Here is a 6192-nt window from a genome sequence, read left to right on the forward strand (position 1 = left end):
TTTATTGGGATTCATAAGAAACCCTTCATAAACAAATAAACCATTGAATAAATGATGTAAGAGAGAGAGAGAGAGAGAGAGAGAGAGAGAGAGAAATTCTCATAGATAATTTAAGCTAAAGTTTCCAGGTAAGTCAAAACAGGAAATGGCCCATAAGAAGTATTTCTTTACGAGAAAATGGTTACAGAAAAACCTGACCGTGAATTTCTGGCTAGTCAAATGCTCTTAACCATTTTGGGATCCTTGGAATATCTACCAAATCAACATCCTCATGTGCCAGTCTTGGAATAAGACAGGCCACTATTTCTAATTCTAATTTGTGGGGAAGGTGGAGGTAATATTTCAGGCAAGTTAAACTGGAAGATAAAGCCTGTTGATCAAAGAGAAATTGGATTATTATTATTTATTATTTCTATGGAGAATAATGACGGAGTATTGTTTTTCGCAGAGGAAAATAATAGAACTCATTGCTAAAATTTTACTGGAATCACAACTATACTCTGTTTTTTTTTTCATCTGTCCATCCGCCTGCGGTGTTTTTGTATGGTAACACTGCGTCCCGGGCTTTAGATAGTTACGCTATGTGTAAGTTTTAGGTAAATAAAAGGATATCTGGGTGTACATTTGCAACTGAAAAGTGTTTTAACAATTTACAGTATGCGAATTACACCGTTAATATTCGGAATAGGATATTGTTATTATTGTTGAATGTAAGCTGAATGTAACTATCTAAAGCCCGGGACGCACTGTTACCATACAAATACACCACAGGCGGATGGACAGATGGAAAAAACCGAGTATAGTGTTGTAGCCGCTGTGTTGCTATTACTTAGCGCTGATATATTCCTCTTGTTATTTGTGTAATATGATTGATGCTCGTTTGTTTAACTTGTTCTACACATTGTTCACTTTTGGTCTATACGTACAGGAACAATAAAAAAAATTGCAGATTAAGCGCATTATCACTAGGCAAAAAAGAGGCGCTGTATTTTCATGCTTGATAAATCCCACTTTGAATTATGCGTATAAGATGGATGGCCCTTCCTCACGCAAGCTGTGATTGAGTACTGCTTCCTCTGCTTCTTCCTCATATTCCTGAGGATCAGACAGGATCATTTCTTTAAAGCAGACTGTTAAAGCGTTTATACAAGCATGAAAGTTGCCATGAACGATCACCAAGACTAGACAAAAAATACCTTGGCCACTGAAATTCCAGCATGGTAACCTTTTTCCAAAAGAGGCTGCTTTCGGGGTAGAAAAATTCATAACCTAATTATTGATCGACATTTGTTGAATTATTCAGTTAAAGGGCTTAGTCTAGTGCATCACGTCCCAGGACATTTAAACCTGATGTGCTCAGACAAAAATATTCAGAAATTAAGCGTAGTATTCTGCAATAAAAATGCTTCAGTAGGTGTGAGGGAATTTAAGCTTCAAATCAAGATAGCCTGGAAAAGAAAGTGGAATACGCGCTTTTTGAAGAACACGAGTTGTGAAATCATTGCAACATTCTCTCTCTCTCTATCCATAACTATGTTTGACTGACTATCTATTCTCAGCACACGCTAAATGGAACGACGACCCAACGAAAGACGTGTCTGGTATGATTTTCGTCTTGCACTCTGCAATTTTACCCTTGAAGGCAACTACAATAATCGCCGTGGAAATTCTTATGTGCCGTAATCTCATAATGTTATCTACGAAATGAACTGGGTCCATTATGGAGAAAGGGCTGGTTCAGTAATCCCACCGACCAGTAATTCTACCTGTTGTTTGTTGTTATTCAAGATGAATATGTTTTCCGTTTGGGTCTCTCTCTCTCTCTCTCTCTCTCTCTGTATATATATATATTATATATAATAATATATTATATATATATACTATATAAATATATATATATATTATATAATATATTATGAAATGGATGGAATACAAATGGAATTAACTGAAGCGTTATAGTTTCGGATTGGGGAAAAAGGGGAGCGAAATTTTTGAGAGCAATTCCATCAGATCACCAATTAAATTTAGATTTCCCGAAATAACGCTAAAATGTATGATTGAGTGAATAATTCTAAGTTATCAGGCGTTTCTCGACTACCAGATTTTCTCATGCCGTATAGGAATGATAATGCAGTCTCTTCGTATCAAGACGACGAATTTACTCTCTCTCTCTCTCTCTCTCTCTCTCTCTCTCTCTCTCTCTCTCTCTCTCTCTCTCTCGTCCAAGTTTCCTGACTACTTCTGCTACTGATTACGTTAAAATGAGATCTTACTTTATTGTGATATTGCTTAAGTCATTTGGACTCTACTGATAGAATAGGGCTGATCTGAACTAATGCCCTTTTCATCAAGTAAAGGAAAGCGATTTAAGTTACCTTTGACCTCTGGAAAGCTTTCTAGAGCATAAATCGCTTTTGCAATAGTCAGTTTCTTGTTAAGCATTTAATCTCTTGAAAGCCTTGCAGGGCATAAAGTTCTTGTGCGCTAGACTTTTTCCAAAATATTTTTCATTCCAGTTGCTGTATAATTAGATGCCTACGTCAATTTGATGAGCGTTTATGCATGAACCGTTCAAGTGAAAGCCTTTCTATTGGTGTTAGATTTCCCATTACACTATCAGTGACTACGAAGATCTTGGCTTGGATGACTGAAGCAAACGCCTCCCAGAGACTAGTGTTCAGAACTCTATGGCCTGTTCAAGGAATGAGAATTGGGTAAAACATACTAATTGAAGAGCGGCCAATCTCGCGAGATCAAAATCTGAAAAAGTGAGGTCTCGTGTTCCTGCCTACAATGGCCAAGATGATATTTACATGCTGCGTAGAGTCTCGGGGAACGAACACATTCTAATGGGCTCGCTTTCAATTAGTTTTGGATACGTAGGAGTCTGAGTATTACTTTGGAGAACAAAGTGGTTCTAATTATGGGGCTCTTATAGCAAAGTTTAATCGCCTGAGAGAGAGAGAGAGAGAGAGAGAGAGAGAGAGAGAGAGAGAGAGAGAGAGATCCTTACCTATGAGAAGATAAGGTTCTAATTTTCCTTTTTAACAGACAGACAGACAGACCGACTTTGCGCGGTTAGTTCGTTGTATATTCAGGTAACGTTTCCGTGATATATTTTATCATGGGGGACCAGCCCATGACGAGCAACACTACCCTCTCCCCCCACCTCCACTTAGTTAAATGACTGATGATACCCATCTTAGTACTTTTCATTGTTTTGCCATTTGTAAGATTGAATAACGTCCATTTTGGGATCCATCTGCCATCTTTTAACCGCTCATGGACGCTCACCTCGCCCAAGATATATAATAATATATATAATATATAATCCCTTATTAAATATAATAATATATATATATAATATATTATAATTAGTATTATAATATATATCTAATATATAAGGAGGAGAGATATATATATATATAGATATATATATATATATATATATATATATATATATATATATATATATAGATATATATATATATATATTATATATAATAATAAGGACTGTTGGTTCTGGAAAGCTTGTAACTTTTTTTGATAAATATCTCCGCTAGGTCCTGCCAGTAATATGTATGTATATATATATATATATATATATATATATATATATATATATATGTACGCAGCATTCATATATATATATAGATATTATATATATATATATATATATATATATATATATATATATAAATGCTGCGTTCTCAAGGAACAGTTTCTTTCATAACCAAAGATATTAGATATTTTTCTAAAACTTCATATCTTGTAAATAAAACCACCGTATTTAAGAAAAATTAATATTTATTCAGGCGGAAATAAAGTAATCTTGGTGGAGTAGATGTTTTTTGTTCTTTTTTAATTCGACATTTTCAAAACTTCATGAGACAGATTCGTTCTTAACCACATTCCTTTGTCTGGATTCTCGCATAACCGCCTCTTATTGCAATCTTTCGTCTTGATTTTTTAACTATATCTTGACCCATCCTCTAAATTTCAACAGTACCCAGAGGGCATCTGCGGGGACCTTCTTGGAAGAGGCATAATACCCGAGTGGGTATAGCTGTGGGTTACATTCCGGTTGATGCAAGGTTTTGATAATACATACTTGCGACAGGAACACATCTTTTAGACCGAGACTGCACTGCGCTTCTCTAAAAGAACCATCCATAATGTGCATATGTTCTCAGAAGACAATCGAAATTCTAAAGAGCGTGTCCATTTGAGAAACAGAACAAAGACGAGAGGAACAGTCCAAGAAGGCTGGAGCGAATTATGATGCAACTTCTGATTATCAACGCCACATTCAGTCTGAACGTCAGTATTGTAGATTCTAATGCAGAAACTCCTTTTTGGAGCTTAGTTGGCATATTCTCGCAACGCCCACTGTGAACAGTGATGGCTAACATGTGAGATTCATATAACGCAAACCCGTCAGGAACAACTTACATCCATGTGTTCAATGACACCAGATACTCTTGCATGTACTGACCGTCCGAGAGTGTAAAGTATACACATTTTTCCTCATTCATTTTGAGATAAATATTACCTTTCAACCCCGAATATCATATCATCTTACGCACTGTCGGACTTTTTAACGTATAACTTAATTATATTCTGAGCTGCGACAAGAGTAAGGAACATTTTACTGACGGTAGTGAAAGCTGTCTAGACTTTTAAGGGTTTCATTATGAGTCGACGACATATCTTCAATCCGTTCAACCACGGATTTTCAGATGAAGTTCAAAGGGAATTCACAATGTCAGTATTTAATCAGAAATTTGATAGATTTTCGTGGAGAAAATATTATCATTATAAATAAAATACTACCGACTACCGGTTAAACGATTAATGAAGAAAATAATAGGAATTCCAGAGTACAAGTGAAAAAATGAAGTCACTGATGAGTAATTATTTTCTCAACGACCTTCATTTTGAATCTTAATTATTACCAGTTTCATTAGAAACATATTATCATTTTCATGAAACTAATGTTAAGAGTGTTAAAATAATCAAAAAATGGGCCGATAAATTGGTCAGATCTTAACTGAAAGTCAAGCAGTCAAAATAAGGCTTGCTTTTTCCATGCTTAAATTTATATACTAGAAAAGAAAAAAAAGGAAAAAAGACCGTAATTGCTATCTACAGAGACAATGACAAGTTCTTGGAAAGTGGAGATGATAAACAAAAATGAAAAAAAAAACGAGGAATAATCAAATGAAAAGGTTAATGATCGGGCGAAAGAGAAAGACAGAATTACCAAAATGACCCAACCTCGACTTCAGTGACGAACCACAAAAGGTTACCAAAATATCCTGTGCCACTGAAATTGAGGAGCGGGCGAGGCCCACCTTGGTTTGATCTGTCCTCCACGAACAAAGGGAGAAGAAATGGAGAGAAAGTTGTCCCCCTGCTGAACACCTATAGGAAGACTGAAGTATCAAGCTACATCGCTTGCTCTATCGAGTGACACATCTGTTTATATTTACTATATCTACCTTGATTGCAAAGTATAGTTTCTGATAAGTAATCAAATAACTGTTATGACCCTGTGCTTTTCATAAAAGTTTCCATGCGCCCTATTTTGATATCAGTACGTGTGATAATCTGAATAAGAGTAATTTAATTTCAGAACTATAATTATCATTTGGCTGAAGGGATACGATAAGTGTTAGCCCGTTGTTAAATTTGGCATCATAATTAGTCTCCGTTTATAAATAGTTCAGAATTCGTACTTCCCATTCCTGAAGGATTCCGGGAGTAAATTAGATAAAAGGACGTTGGCATCAAAATCACAGCAAAAAATATAACGTTAAGCCTTGGGGTTTCGAAAGGGAGTGAACGTGACACAGAAAAGAAGAAATGTATGATAATTACTCTTTATTTGTGAAGATAAAACTGAATAGCTTGACACTTTGGCAAAACTAGAGGAAAAGAGAAAGACGGACTTTGAAGAACAAGGTCTGTTTATGTACAAACGTATTCCCTGCCGGCAATTTTTGTCAACTCGGGTAAGAAACAAATTACCAGGAAAGTTGTAAGGGAATGAAAGTTAATTGTGATGCCATCTTGAGGCAACTTGTCCCTTCCCTACCACTTGCACTTTACTACTCTACAGCCTGTGTACTGTGCTTGTTCTGAGTCTTGAATACTGGGTGAGTAATGATGAAGTTGGGATTTCATGTCTAT

Source organism: Macrobrachium nipponense, chromosome 4 (genome assembly GCF_015104395.2).
Source record: "Macrobrachium nipponense isolate FS-2020 chromosome 4, ASM1510439v2, whole genome shotgun sequence".
In the NCBI taxonomy this organism is placed as follows: Eukaryota; Metazoa; Arthropoda; class Malacostraca; order Decapoda; family Palaemonidae; genus Macrobrachium; species Macrobrachium nipponense.